This window comes from Lynx canadensis, chromosome B2, assembly GCF_007474595.2.
Source record: "Lynx canadensis isolate LIC74 chromosome B2, mLynCan4.pri.v2, whole genome shotgun sequence".
NCBI lineage: Eukaryota > Metazoa > Chordata > Mammalia > Carnivora > Felidae > Lynx > Lynx canadensis.
The window spans coordinates 81,388,180-81,404,829 of NC_044307.1; the positions used below are offsets into that span (position 1 = coordinate 81,388,180).

A 16,650-nucleotide genomic window follows, 5' to 3' on the forward strand; every position below is an offset into this window, starting at 1 on the left:
TATTCTCTTTTTAAAAAGTTTCCAAAGAAAACACAGCTAAACTTTAAACAGAAGTTGAGAGAGTAAATGGTTGCCACACAAACACGCATAGACATTCATGTTAAGGAGTGAAATGCAAATTTTTAAAATCCACCAACAGAAAAAAAAAAATGAAATACAATTTCTGGACAGAAGTAATGTAGGTAAACATCACTAATTTTTTGAAAGGCATATCTAAGCATCCAAGAAATGCTGTTTTTATTTGCTTTAAAGGAACTGGAATTTTCTGGAGAGAGCAGCGTGTTGTTTCAATACAGTGAATGCATGAGTCATATTCAAAAGTGGACTTCCTTTAGATTCAAACTGAACAGCTGGACAGGGATGCTCTTTAATTCTTTCTCTTCCCCACCAAAGGAGGAGGTGCTAGAGTGCTTTTCTTGCTCTCCCCTCTGTTTATTCGCTGAGCAATAGGGCTCTTGCTTTAGGCGGGTGAATCTGCTGAGCCATGACACATGAGAAGGCTCTCTGGGAGGACAACGTGCTTATACTGAAGGTGTAACCACCTTCAGTGGTGGGACCACCTTTTCGGTGGGACCACAAAAGACCCGAAGCAGGAGCAACTGTACGGCATCATACCTCTGGGCCTCTGCTTCCTCACTGTGGGAATCACTCTAGTAACTCTGCACATCCTTTGGGCATAACAATTTCAACTGAGATTCCAAATAACAAGGTGCTATTTCATTTATTTTTATTTTTTAAATGCGTATTTATTTTTGAGAGAGCATGTGTGCACACACTCGCATGGGGGAGAGGGAAAGAGGGGGAGGGACAGAGAGAGAGGGGACAGAGGCTCGCTTGGGGGGGATGGGGAAGCACAGAGAGAGAGGGGGACAGAGGATCTGAAGTGGGCTCTGTGCTTACAGCAGAAAGCCCAACGCAACTCGGGCTCCAACTCAGGAACTGTGAGATCATGACCAGAGCCGAATTCAGACGCTCGCTCAACTGGCTGAGCCACCCATGTGCTCTAAAAAAGGTGCTATTTTATATGATTCCCTAAACTACCACTGCAGATGACTACAAAAGAATGTTCATTCAACACTGTAACTCACTTCTAACTAATCGACTATTCTGCTAATAACAGAATTCTGTCAGCATCCACAAACATTTATTGAACATTTACAATGCACAGAACGTTCATCTTAGAGAATAGAGAAGCACGAGTCTACAATAAAAACACTCCAAGTTTCCCTTACATGTCATACTGTAGATAGACAGAATACAGATTTTCTCATCCAAACTGTCCACGATAGCCTGTGCACAATAAAATTTATAGAAAACCAGAATGCTACAGTCCCTATAGACTTCAGAGATAATCTGGCCTATAGATTTCTTTGTGTGCTGAGGCCCTGGAGGATATGATGTAATAATAAGCTATGAACCATTCTCTCCAGAAAAAATGTATATGCATGCCAAATATGGGACTCAATTTTTAGCATTTTACAGACACCCAACTCCTGGTCCACTCCCACTGCTTCCTCATACATACCTGTTTCAAACAGGTGATATGACTTGGCCACAGTCACACAGCAGAAACTCTGAACAGCATAAATGGCATGAAACTGAAAATGATATAGACACCCCTCAAAACTCTAAATCACCCTTTTCATCAGAAGTCAGGCTTATCATGTTGCTAGGAAAGGTGAAAAGGTGAAATGTTTTCAGAGGAATACACCTTTCTTTTATCTTAGGGTTCTAGCTGAGCTTGTCACTAGAAAATAGGCAGCTTTTCTTTATCTTGCCCTCAGGCCAGGCCCACCCTTGGTTCAAGGCTGCCTTTTTCTGTGTTTGCCTCGGCAAATCAATAAAACCTGCATAACGTGGCACATTCAGAGAGGGAGCAACTGTGAGAGCATGAATTAGAAACTAGTTTTCAGGAACCTAACTTGAGTTCTAAAGAACTCTGTTAGTCACATAATGGATGTTTAAGAAGTATTCTGAATCATATATAGACTGCTCATTTATTTAGGAAGTGGTAGTCTACTAACTAAAGTGCTAGCAAGTTCTAGAGACCTGCTTTAATGATTAGATGGAGCTAATTTCTAACTACTACATTAGTTTGTTCACATGCAAATGGCTTTTTTTCCAAAACTAAAACATTCATTCTGGGATGTTGCATTTTACTTTTAGCTTAGCAAATTCATCTAATATTGTTCAAATTCAATTCAACAAATATTCTCCTACAAGGCTATGTGACAGAATGAAAATGTGCCTGTGTTTTGGAGTCAGTAAGATCTGAATTCAGAAACTGGATCTTCTATATCTAGACGTGTAATGTTGGTCTCGTTACTTAAACACCTGAGTTCCTCCATCTGCAAAGTGGGAATAATATCAAGTTTTGCAAATTGGCTGTGAAAATTAGTAATAATATAGTCTATTATAACAAATTAAAATAATGATTAGTTGTCAAAAATCTACAAAGGATACACTTCATCCTAGACCCTTCTCCAAAATCTGAATTTACAATGTCTAAATGAGCAAGGATTTAATTCATTCTTTTTTTTTTTTTAAACGTTTTATTTATTTTTGAGACAGAGAGAGACAGAGCATGAACGGGGAAGGGGCAGAGAGAGAGGGAGACACAGAATCAGAAACAGGCTCCAGGCTCTGAGCCATCAGCCCAGAGCCTGATGCGGGGCTCGAACTCACGGACTGCGAGATCGTGACCTGAGCCGAAGTCGGACGCTTAACTGACTGAGCCACCCAGGCGCCCCTTAATTCATTCTTAAAATGACTCCAATACTTGTTTTAGTTTATTTTGGCATATTAAAAAGCATTACCACTAAAAATTAAAAGGTCATCATTCAAGTGATTACCTTTACTAAAGTACCACGGTCATGTTTTTTGACCAAAAGGAAATCTATAGTACCACTTATGGGTTTATTTAAGTCTTTAGATAACATCAGTGTTTTAAAGTACCAGAACAATAAAACAGTAAAAGAATGGTTTCTTGACATGGAACTTCATGACTAAAAGCCTACATTAAATATTATGCTTCAGCGGTTTTAATGTGTTTTCACACTACCTACCAAGTTTTCAGACTGCATTCTACTTATCCTTTTCAAATTGCTATCAGTATCTTTTTCGTGGGAAATTTCTTACAAATTACTTTGAGAAGCCAAAAATTTACAGTGGAAATTTTTTTCCTGAGTCCTTTTTTAGAAGAAACCTATTCAACAGGCAAATCTAAATAATTTTTAGCAGTTCTAAATGTAGAGAATTCATGACTTCTTACTGTAATTGAAAAGGAACATACAAAGCAATTACTTAGTCACTTATAAAACCCACGTTCAACTTTTGAAATAATGACTAACCTGATAGGAGAGACAAGACTTTTATAATTAAATACTAAAGTCTAGCCATTTGAGATTGGTACAGCAGGTTATATAACTGTCCTCTGCACTCACAATATCCTTTTTTCCCCTTCTTGGATGCATATCATTTTTCAGTAATAATAGAACATGTAACAAAAAAAAAAGTTACTGTAATGTAGGAAATCATTCTAACCACAAGTTAAATTTTTTGGCTGAGAGTAAAACCTCATTAATTTGGATTTTACTAGTTTCATAAGGAAAAGAAGGTGCCCATTAATACTGTAAATAAAATTCACTGAAGAATATATTAGATTCTTATGAAAACAAAACAGTAAGCCTTAGGTACTCATTTATTTGGACCACTAATTGAAAAGCATTCATAGCCATGGCAGAATGGAATTTTCAAACCTGGATACTCTTGAAACCTCTTTCAGTGCCCTATGATGGCCATGCTCAAGAGCACTGGAAGAAATGGGACACAGACGACATCTTTTCCTAGAATGATGGGATGGCTCATGTGCACACACCTGTGCCTGGAGCCACTTAGCCCAGTCACTACTCAGCCACAGACCCCAAGCCCCCTGCATTCAGGTGGGGTCATGTGACTCGTTCTCATCAACGGAATATGAAGAGAAAAGCACCAAGTCACTTCAAGGCTATGGCGATTAAAAAGTGAGTGTTCCTTCTTTGTGCTTTCTCTTCCACCAGCCAGATGCAGACAATCAAAAGCCTCCATAGATGACATTATGGGTTGAATTGTGCCCTCCATCTCACATTCATATGTTGAAGTCCTAACCACCAGAAAGTGCCCTTATTCAAAAATAGGATCATTATAGGTGTAAGTAGTTAAGATGAGGTCATACTGGAATAGGGTGAGCCCTAATTCAATATGACCGGTGTCCTTATAAAAAGGGGAAATTTGGACACGGCAGGAATAGAGGGAAGATGGTACAAAGGGACACAGGGAGAAGACAGCCATCTGCAAGCCAGGGAAAGAGGCCTGGAATAGATCCTTCCCTCTCAGCCCTCAGAAAGAACCAGTCCTCAACTTCGACCTTGGACTTCTAGCCTCCAGAACTGTGAGACAATAAATTTCTGTTATCTAAGGCACCCAGATACAGCATTCTAGAAACCTAATACAGATGGTAAGGCTGGAGGATGGAAGGAGTCTGAGTTCAGGATTCCTGAATAATTGCTGAATAAAAGCAATACACTGACCATAAGGACCTGCACTGGATTGATACTTTAGTAAGAAAGCAAACTTTCATGGTGTCAAACCATGAATTTTGAGGGCTTATTCATTATAACATCTAAATTACCTGATACAATATTTAACTAAGTAATTTAACTTGCAAGTAATTTTTAAAGTTATTTTACATGAAAAAAAAAAAAACCCACCATGGACATATCACAGAGAATATAAAATCCATGTAAATTTTTAGGATAAAAAGGAACTTCAAAAAAATTGTGAGTTTACAGGAAGATATTTTGGGGTAATTTCCCCAAATCCTCCCCAGGGTACAAATGTACTCTCCTCTGCCAGTAGAAGTAGAATTGCCTCAAGAATTTTAAATAAATCACAATGTCAAGGTTGCTATACATAGTGTAAATGATGTTATAATTCACTTAATTTTTTTTTTTAATAAATTCAGAGGGGCATTTCTTCCAAGTGGCCCAAGTGTATAGAGTTTTACTTGGGAACCAAGGACAAGAATGAGGGCTCAGTTTTTTCCACAGTTCTCAATTAATATTATTTGTAATCAATCTGAAGAGAAGTCACTATGTAACCAAGACCCTTTGTCCTCAAATACAGACAAAAAATGTACTTCCTTTATGATAAGGTAACTAACATGGCAAAGTACATCATTTTCCATTTTTTGATTATGTTTTTTTTTTCTTGTGTGATGAAAAAGTAAAAGGATATCTTACCTAAGACAGAGTTTTAATTCAAAATGCCTCAAAAGCTGAGCTGGCAGCTGGATTCTTATGTTTACAGAAAGCTAGGATGATTCAGCCTGAGCTCAGAGCTCAATTTAGATCACAGCATCTGGATTCAAAACACATGTGAGCTGTGGCAGCAGGTTTCCAGGTCATGACTGATCCAAGACAGAGACCTGTGACCATTCACCAGAATAACTCCAAATGGAAAAAAGTGCCTGAGGGAGAGAGAAACCTCAGGGGTGTTTGGAAGGCCTGGCCATAGTCAGCCCCCTCCAAATTGCCCAGTAATATAAGCATTTCCTGCAGCTGACAGGTGCTGGGGAGGCCAAGGTAAGGCAGTGGGGGGATGACACTGAACAGTCCCCGAGTCCGCTTTGTCATGGTCAGAAAACATCTCTCACAAATGACTTCTTTCCTAAAGCAGCTACTGTTCAGATTAAACCATGGGAATCTGGTCAATGGAAAACCTTAGAGAGCATACATTTCCTGCTAAGATCTGTGCTTAACTTTGCTTTGTTTCAAAGAGAAAAACTGGGGTAGGCAAAGAGAAAGGAATATTTTAATAGCTTTTTTTTTCTTGGTGAGAAGAAATCATAGCCACAGCCAACTATAATGTAGGCTACACACTGAAATCTAAGAGGGAAAATATAGTAGCACAAAATCTTCCCAGCCTAATTTTATCTCCATCAGAATTCACCTCGCTCCTTCTTTAATTTTCCTTGGATGTGATATATCCAGAACACTGGTGGTTTTGCAGCTATGGGTTTTATGTGCAAGAAAAACTACTTCCCCTGCTGCTTTTCCTCACCTTCCCCCTCCGAGGTCTCTCTTTCTCTCTCTCCTTCTTGTCTCTTTGTTGTGAATGTCAGGGCTGTCAGTGTCACAGTCTGACATGATTAGTGTTTCTGACACTACACCAAGAAGCAGACGGAGAGCAAGGAGAGCGGGCGGAGGGGACAAGAGTTAGGATGCACGGCCATTTAAAGCCAAAGGGAAAAAAAAGAAGCCCAACCTCCTTTTCTCTGAGGTTCGCTGATTACAGGGCAACTTATAAATCACCCTGGGTTTTTCTCATTTATCCAATTAGTCCGTGTTCCTGCTCTTGTGGAGATTCCCTAAGGTGTGGATCCATTCTGTGAGATCAAAGTCGGTGGCTCCAATAACAGAGAAGACAGAATTCGTGATTCAGCAGATTCTAAGGCTGTGAAGTATAACAATCGGCACACTTTGGGAAGATAGCACCAGTCCATTTCGAGTATCGATTCACTGCACTTTGTCACTCTAATGATGTTATCTCATTAAAAGAGATAAATGCCCCACTGTTCTTCCCGGAGCATCTGCTTCTTACACTCCTCTCTTTTTCAACAGCATGGCTCTCAGCAGCAGCACATTAAAATCAAATTGAAATCCAATGCAAGGCTTGGCGACAGAGCTGCTTACCGAGGCTTCTTTTTAATTGCTTTTTCTTACTCTCGCCCCCTTCCTGCTCTCCCCTCCCCAACAACTATCATCCATAGAAACAAGCAATGTAAAGAGAAATAGATGTAGAAAGTAATCATAATAGGAAGCCATTTATTGAATGCCTATTATATGGAGCCTCCACCACGTCAACATTTAACTTCTCTGACCATGACCTTCCAAGGTAAGTAGAGCAATCCCCAGTGTGCAAGAGAAGAAATGGAATTTGATGGTAAAGTACGTGCCCAAGATTACACAGGTAATGGGAGGCTGAGCCACAATTTGAACAAGCGTCCATCCAATGCAAATACTTTTTTTTTTAATCCCCATTTTCATTCATGGAACAAATAAGTAAATATAATTGCAACTTGATTAGAATAGGTAAAAAAAAAATGTAAAAAAGATGGTAGCAATTATTCTTCAGTCTGCTAATACCCAGGAACATAATGCCACAGGCAGTGCAATAGTTTTGTTTCAACAGATTTCTTATTAAATAAAAAAGGTAGCAATTTTCCATAATGAATGTTTTATACATTATTCCTTTGTGTATCAGGCCTCTAAAGTACACACTATTAAAGTCTATTAAAGTCTGTATTTAGCAGCATTACTAATGTGCCTTTGGGGAAATTATTACAATGAACCAGCATCCGTCTTTCACAAAATTTCAATTGTTAATATTCCTCTTCTGATCTTCAATACACACGTCTATTTTTAGCTATAATCAGACCCCATCCAAAATGCCATAATCCCAGCCTAGAGCTGTCACAACAAATTGTTTATGGATTTCAGAAAAAACAAAAGATGCAGATATTGCTAACTTCAACCAACCTTTGTTTTCCTGCAAAACTCATTGCAGTGATTCTATTGTCCTAATTAACAGGTGCTCCTTGATCACTGTGACATGTGATGACACTTTATCTCTCTGGCTAGGGCTGGGTATCTTAATCAAGTGCTTATATTTATATCTAATGGAGACTAGCCTCTCAGGATAATGCCATTTTGTGAAAATCTGAGGGTGGTAAGAAGTTACAAAACTATTCCATAAAAAAAGGACAATCAAATAAATAACCTAGAAGAACATATAAGCTGTGATTAGTAAAATCTAATTTTTTTCATTAAAACCTAAACATTGCCATTTATGAGAGACTAGAAGTATGTCTTCTGAACACTAACTGAGGAATGTCTGCAAAATAATGTAGTTTTATATACTCTAAACAGGCATCTCTCCTTCTCTAGCACATTTATTAATTTTATCACCCATTATGTGGTTTTTAAGAATGAAGCCAATGGTGCACATATATTCAAAAGCACAATGTTCTCTGGAAACATCTTATAGAAAAAAATGTCAGGCTTATGTTATAGAGACAAAAGACAAAAAAGGGAATTGGAAAGAATATGAGCAAAGAGCTACGTGCTGTAAGACCACTGTATGACAAAAAAAAAAAAAGAGAGAGAGGGGGAAAAAAGGACAATTTGAAGTATTAGGTACTGAAATTAATAAGCTGGGTTGGAAGTAACCTCTCAGTTATGCATTTCGCCTTATACACAGCAATACCATTGTTTGAGATGAGATGTTCGCAACATCAGGCAACTCAACTTGCTTGTTAATATTCTAAAGATGGACAAGCCACAGATTAAGTACCTAAATAGTTATGGTTCCAATCACCAATTAACTAAATAGGATGTAACTTAATTGTACCCATTAAGACCTACTAATTGAGAGAAAAAGGGCAGGGTTGAGGACTTGGAAGACAGATTCACAAAGGTCAGAATTCACTGGCCTCTTTGTTACAGGAACCTGGCCACCAACAGCATCAAAGAGAGAGGTCCCAGCACACATCACATGTCCAAAGGACCTGTCTAATTATGCTGTGGGCTTGTGTGGGCTTAGTTCACTATGGTGATGCAGAACGAGAACCCACCAGTTCTATCAACATTTAATTAAAACTCCACATGAAGGCTGGCATGGGGCAGTTCGTCAATTAAGAGTGCAAAAACTTGTAATACTCAAGAAAATCCTAGGCGCTATTCCTTAAATCTTCAAGAAATAGGGATGAACAAGATCCCAAAACCAACGATCACAATGTGTGTGAAGTGCCACTGAAGAAAAGGTGAAATTGAATATCCTCTTTCCTTCAGGTGAAACCTATTTTATGGTCAGTAACTATGGCCACATTTCAATGGGCTTATCATGGTTCAAAACTAGTCTTCTCAGATTTGAAATTATATTACAGTCATGTCAAAACATATCTCTTCTCCTGCTGTGGGGCCATTATGATCTTAAACCAGAAGTCCAGCCTTTCCACTCCAAAGCCTTAATTTGCCTCCTACCTGTTCAGATGCTCCTTCATCTTTTCTGACATGACTGGGAGTTGTTAAGTCAGGCCACTGACACCTCCACCCTCAAGTCAAGGTACTGTCATATCCACGTGAATCCTGCGGTGGGTGAGCGTGGCCTTAGGGCTAGCGCTGACTTCCAGAGGCACCAGAGCATTATTCATCTGGTGCTCAAATTCTCTGGACAGAAAAGTTCAGATTCCCAATGTATACCCTGGACCATGAAGACTGCTTCTCAGAGAATGGGCCACGAACGCTGTTCCACCATGAGCTCCTCTGAAATTCAGAGGTGGGCTGCACACCTAGGAGACCAACTGAAATGTGCTTCTGTTAAGGAGAAAGGAGGCGAGGCCTTGGTACTGACATAAAAACGTCAGTGTTGTTTCCATGGTGGAAATGACTATATCCAGAGATGATTCTACGTGTAACAGGAAGCATTTCTCAAATAGCATGTATGTTTTATCTGTATTTACATGCACAAACAATATACGTGCAAATATTTTAACAACAAATAAGCATAAGCATATTCAGTTAATTCTTTTACATTTGTCTTACTTCCTACTTCATATCCAATCGACTATCCACTACATTATATTGAAGTTTGCACTCCCATACCTCTAAGAAGGGAATTATATTCCTGTTTTCTTCCTAAGAATTCACTGAATCTGCCAGTGTGATGCACATGAAAGAGAACAGAGGTCCAATTTCATCATTTCTATACACCCCACATTTAGCAGAATTTGACTTACATGTAACACAGGTGCTACACTGGCCTTATGCCAACAATGTTCCATTTAGCCTCACCAACTCTATAAAGCCTTTTTTTTTTTTTTTAAATAAGGACTAAGGACATTTTCTCCTTAAAGATGTAGAAGGTGAGAACAGATGTGCTATAATGTCCAGGGCACTTACTGCTCACAGTCCAGGGTCCAGCTTCTTAGAATAAGAACTACCAAGGGGCACCTGAGTGGCTCAGTCAGTTGAGCATCCAACTTTGGCTCCGGTCATGATCTCATGGTTTGTGAGTTTGAGCCCCACATTGGTCCTGCTGCTGGCAGCCTGTCAGCACAGAGCCTGCTTCAGATCCTCTGTCCCCCTCTCTCTGCCCTTCCCTCAACTGCGCTCTCCCAAAAAATAAATAAAAATATTTTGAAAAAAGAACAAAAACTGCCAAATACAGGACATAGGCACAGTCTAGCTTACTGGGTCTCAAACTCCTATCTCAGGACATGCTTAAAAATTACTGCAGACTTTAAGGAACTTCTGTTTATGTCAGTTATTTCTATCAATGTTCACCTTATTAAAAATTAAAACTGCGATATTTGGAACATGAAAACACAAGCATACATCTCAACAGCCACCACAGGGATGAATGTCATTGCATGCCATGTAGCCTCTTGAGAAACTGTATTGAATGTATACTCAAGAGAGTGGAAAGGCCAAAAAAAAAAAAGTCTTAATATTATTATGAAAGTAGTTTTGACCTTGCAGGTGGCCTGTGAATGGGCTCCCCAGGCGTTCCCAAACCATAGTTTGAGAACCACTGGTCTAAACTTGTATACATCAGCAAAGTCTTTTGAAGAGCTGGATGAAGAAATGACGCATAATGAGTAAGATGATGTAATGCCATTTAAAAGTTTTGAGTCACTGAATCAAAGGACAATATCTTTTTCTAGAGCATTTCTCTTTTTATTATTGCCCCCAAACCATTAGCACATTAAAAACCTCCTTTCTGGTAATACGTCAAACAGAATCATTCCCAAGTTCAAACCTCTGTTTTTCCCAAGGGCTCTCTCTTTTTTTCTTTTCATCTGTCACTAAATACCTTCATCCATTCATACCTCAAATGCAAAACAACTAAAGTGGTATTTCCTTTAAAATCCTTGCTTTTTTTCCTGACTTACAATCATATATACAACTACTTATGGTGGGAAAGTTGAAAATACAGAAAAATATTTTTAAAAATAAAAACAAATACATACCATGTACCCACCCTCTGAGAAAACCATTGCCAACTTTCTGGGCAATATCCTTTCGGCCTTTTTATCATGAATATTTAAAAATATAATGAAGTTTGGGACACCTGGGGTGGTTCAGTCAACTGAGCATTTGACTTCGGCTCAGGCCATGATCTCACAGTCCATGAGTTCAAGCCCCACATCGGGCTCTGTGCTGAGAGCTCAGAGCCTGGAACCTGCTTTGGATTCTGTGTTTCCTCTATGCCCCTCCCCCATACTCACTCTCTCTCTTTCTCTCTCTCAAACATAAATAAACATCAAATTTTTTTTAATATAGTGAAGTTCATATCTTAAATATAATTTAATGTCTTTTTATATATTATTTTTAGTATAAAAGAAAGTATATTGCAAAAGAAATTTAGAACATACAAGCAAAAAGAAGATAATGCTCTTAATATTATGATGTATCTGCAATTTTCTTTTCTGTGGGCAGACATGTATGTTTTTTAAAAATGAAATAATGAGGGGTGCCTGGGTGGCTCAGTTGGTTAAGCATCTGACTCTCAGTTTTGGCTCAGGTCATGATCTCATGGTTTGTGAGTTCAAGCTCTGCATCAAGCTCTGTGCTGACAGGGCAGAGCCTGCTTGGGATTCTCTCTCTGTCCCTCTCTCTCTCTGCCCCTCCCCTGCTCTCTTTCTCTATCTCTCTCTCAAAAGTAAATAAACATAAATAAATAATGAAATAATAATAAAACTATACATATTGTTATATAACCTGCCTTCTCCACAATTTATTTAAAACATGTTTTTATGTCATTAAATATTCCTTCATCCCTCCCTGGTATTTTTATTGTATGGCTGTACCACAGTTGTTACTTTTACAATTACTATTATCATAATATGTGATGAATATCTTAGCTCAAATTTTGCACACATCCATGGCAATGGTCTTTGGGTAACTGTTATAGAAATGGAATTTCTAAGCCGAAAGGTGTGTATATTTTTGAGGCTTTGATACACATTGCCTAAATTCCCTTGAGAAATATGTTCTTTCACTGCGTCTGAGAGAGCCCGAGAGTCTCATTCCTACTTTCACCGAGTACATTTTACAAATCCTCATCAATGTGTAGGTAGAAAATGCTACTTCATTGCTTTAGTTTGCATTTCTTTGATAACTGTTGAGGTTGAGCATTTTCTTATGTTATTTTTTGATTATATTTTTTCATTTACTGGTTTTTATCTTTCTGTTCTTTGCCCCTTTTCTATCAGAGCACTCATCTTTATCTTAACTAATTTGTAAGAACTCTTACTAAATTAGCTAATTTAACTCTGTGTCGTACATGTTGTAAAGATTGCTCTGGCATGTCTTTTGTCTTTTTTTTTTGTTTTTTTTTTGTTTTTTATTTATTTTGGGACAGAGAGAGACAGAGCATGAATGGGGGAGGGGCAGAGAGAGAGGGAGACACAGAATTGGAAACAGGCTCCAGGCTCCGAGCCATCAGCCCAGAGCCTGACGCGGGGCTCGAACTCACGGACCGCGAGATCGTGACCTGGCTGAAGTCAGACGCTTAACCGACTGCGCCACCCAGGCGCCCCGGCATGGCTTTTGTCTTTAGGGTAATTCAGAATGCCTTGTGGTGAAAGAAATTTGAGGCTATAGTCAAATACATTCTCTTCCTTTATAATTTCTATACCACTAGAAATTAATAAGGCCTTCTTTATTCCAGGGAGGAATGACTTAATTTTTATTTGCATTTTCTTCCCTGTCCCTAGTTTCAGACGTGTGCAATATTTCTTCAAAGTCTTCCACAAAGGGGACTTGGCCATTGCCTGCAGCAAAACAAGGGTGGAGATGCACTCGATATAGATGGGCCATTTGGTGATACCACCAAGAGTGTCCTAGAGAAGGGAAGAGAAAATCTTCTATGTTTATTAGTCACCAATTCCTTGTATCACATCCAGTAGCTCTGTCAACTTGCTCAAGTGAAAGAAGTTTAAAATGGAAAAAGTTTTAATGTTAGGTGTGTGTTGAAACGTTAAAACCTCCGAAGTAAGATGACTCTCCTTACTTTGGGCAGAACAGAAGCTCTGGATGGCAAAGACCTTTGTTTTGTTCACTGATGTCTCACAAACACAGTGCGTGGTACATAATACACACACTAAGGGTGTGATGGGGGAGCTGATGTTTAATCAAGAGTCATGTGTATGCCAGGTGGAGAGCCAGGAGTGACGAGTTCTGAATTTCACTGCTTCGTATTAAGGAGGTGCCAAGAAAGAAAAACTTTAAACGAAGGCAGAAACTCAATTTCAGTTTTACTCTTTAGTTGACTGTAGAGATATTGATCTGAGTGTAAAGGTGAAACTGCCTCAAACTTGGCACAGTAAAATATTCAGAGAAAAAATTCTGTTGGGTAGATATTAAGCAAAACAATAGCATCCACCCACCAAGAGAGATAAGAGATACTACTCAACTTCATTTGATGCTATGGCATTTGTCCAAGCAATAGCAATCAGATCTGGCTTTATTTGAACATAAGAAGGAAGAAACAGTTCTCAAGAAGATTCATTTTCACTGTGTGTGTGTTGGGGGGGGGGCATTCTGTATAATAACAGAAAAATCGATTAATTTTCAATCAGATGGAGTGTCCTCATAAATTCAAGGCAGACAACAGCATGTGATATGCCTTCATGAAAATGACGACCATGAGGGAAAGAGTTTAAAATTGTAATTCCAAGGTTGCTGCTAGGAAGAGATATCTTTCAAGAGCAGAACACTGTTTCCTGTTAGTGTGGTTTTGGGAACTAACATAGTGGTATGTACTCAATGTACATCATTCTGCCCAATTTGCCTCTACAAAATCCCATCCTGTCTAACTTGCCTCCCATTTGGCTATCATTTTTTAAGTAACACCCTAAAATTCTTTCTTTACAGCATGATAATATGTAAATAACATAGTCCTTCTTACTAGCAAACATTTGTATTATAAAGCTGTATTTATACATATTAACTAGGGAATGCCTGAGAAAGTAGAGAGGATAGAAACTTCTGACAAAACTTAAAGTTAAATCCTTATTACAAAGTTTTGGGTCAATATAAAGATTGGAAAGTCAGCTCTTACAAAAAGATCCATGGAGAATATGGAACTTGGAAAGATGGGTCTTCAAGATTGGATGAGAGCTAGGGAGAGTGAGTGGCCTGGGAAAACCTGTGCACCCATAATTCCTCTAACATGTTAGGCTAGAACATGAAGCCCAAAATGTACAACTATTAAAGCCTGTTTATAACATTAAAAAGGTGAATAAATGTGGGGGTATCCACTATCCACTCTGTATTAATCTTATTAGGATGCACCAGTGCTAGCTGTCTGAGGGTTGGAAGTGTACCCCTTCCTGGTGTGTCCCCAGACTCTGCTACACATAGAAGTTCAAGAATATGAGTAATGATGGCCCTACCTGGTGGACAGCAGTTCACTATCAGGTTAGCCTGATTATATTAGGCAGACAAAGGGTTAATTCATTTGACCAATGGCCATGGGGGCAATTCCTGTTGTTTTCTAGAGAGATCATCTCTAAATAACCCCAAAGAGAGATAGATGTCAATGCCTCACTGTGATCAGAACTGCCCTGTCACTTCACAGCAATTACACTGGACCCTAGAATATTCTGTCATGCTGCATCCTGACACCTCCCCAGTTAAAGTGTCCCGTAAGCTAGCAGGGGTTTGGGAAGGAAAAAGAGTTATTAGAGTGTATGTCCAAGTAAGTGGAAAGTGCACAATTAAAATGTCTCCAACTTTCTAGGAACAAATCTACCTAGAAAATCAATCACACCCACAAAAATATTTCCAGCATTCTAACTTACATATCCTAATTGATGAGATGATTGTCTGGTTTTAGTTACACTGAGAAGATCTATTTCCTCCCCAGAGGGTAATCTATTCTTTGTCTTATGCCAAGAAACCCATAAGAAAAATGCTGACCTATGAAGGTTACACATCATGCTTAATCACTACTTTAAATTAAAATAACATAAAATAAAGCATTCATTGGGCCACTTAGACGGAACATAACTTCCCAAAAGCAACAGACACACCTACTGAGACACTTGAAATGTCTGAGGAGTCTGGTTCCCAGCTGTGTATCAAGAGCCAAACCATGACATCAGGCCTTGAACTGCTCTGGAGAAACTCAGGGCAGGGCCATCATAGCAAGCTGTGCCTGCCAATCAGAGATTTCCCAAGAGTTGTCTTAGCATTTCAGTACACCAAACTCTAACTAATAGAAGCCAAGGTTTGCAAAGACCACAGTGATGAATTCCCCTCTCTTCCCCACGCTCCAGTCATGACCTTGGGGTGGAATACCTGCTACTTTCCAGTGTTCCAAGAGCTCTCTTCTCAAAAACTGCTTAAAGGTAAGTATTTAAGCCAATGGGGGCGGGGGGGGGGGGGGGGGGGGGGGGGGGGTGGAAGGTTTCCTTCTCTTAGGCTTAACTCAGCCAAATGAAAATCCCTGAAAAACAATTGCTTATTATTTTCTGGTCTCTTCTAGTAGGGTTATGCAGCCACCCTGAGAAGACTAAACAAATGGCCATGAGAAAAATTACCGCTGAAAAGGGTTCTTAGTAAAGAATCTCAACAATAAAATGGGCTTTCTCCATAATACCTTTTGAAGGCCACTGTCTAAAAGCGCTGTCCAACTGCATCACAACCCATAGCTAATGTGGTAAATTAACCTCTTCTTGTAGACCTCTGGAAATGTCTCTTCCCTTGTTTGGATCCTTCAGTGGCTCTCAGAATTGGACACTTAACCTCCTTCTCTGGACTCATACCTACCATCTTCCACCACTGCAGTGATTCTCAACCAGGGGTATTTGTGTCCCCCCAAGGGATGGACACTGGCCAATGCCAATGTGTGGGTTTTTTTGGTTGTCACAACTCAAGTGGGAGAAAGGGGATGCTACTGAATATCCTTCAATGTGGAAGACAGCCTCTCCCTACAAAGAATTACCCAGTCCAAATGTTAACAGTGTTGAGGTTAACAGTGTTGAGGAGAAATCCTGCTGTACCAAGCTCTTTGTTCTCTAAACACACCAGACTTTCTCATATGCTTCTGTGCCTAAACATAGCCTGTTTCCTTTACCTGGAATGCCCTGCCCTACTTCTTTGTCTAAGAAATGACCATTTATCAATCAGGATCTGACTCAAAATGTCACCTCCTCTATGCTGTCCCTTCCATATCTCCCAAGGTTGGATGTTTCTTCTGTGCTTCCAGAGTTTCTGGTACATATTCAATTAAAACCACTAGCCACACTCCCCTCAAGCCTGTCACCTGCCACAGGCAAAACCCAAGCCCCATTCATTGTTCATCCCTCAGGGCCCATCTGGTAATCACTTGCTACTTGCCGAGTCAAACAAGGAATAAATGGAAATGTTGTAGATACACCTAAGACTCTCCTGCAGAAATGTCTAAGGGACAACAGTGTCCCCAACATCAAAAACAACAACAGTAAATATTTGTCAAATGCTTATAATGTAGATAGGTACTATATTAAGTTAATATGGTGCACATATTAATTCATTTCATCCTTCTGACAACCCTACAAGGTAG

The 16,650-nt window shown here is 39.3% G+C and overlaps 1 protein-coding gene across 5 annotated transcripts in view; it reads right to left on the bottom strand.

Annotated features, from left to right (window-relative positions):
- The window catches only part of BACH2 (BTB domain and CNC homolog 2), a 356,180-nt gene that overhangs the window by 244,188 nt on the left and 95,342 nt on the right, over positions 1–16,650 (bottom strand). The gene's annotated exons all lie outside the window — the stretch shown is intronic.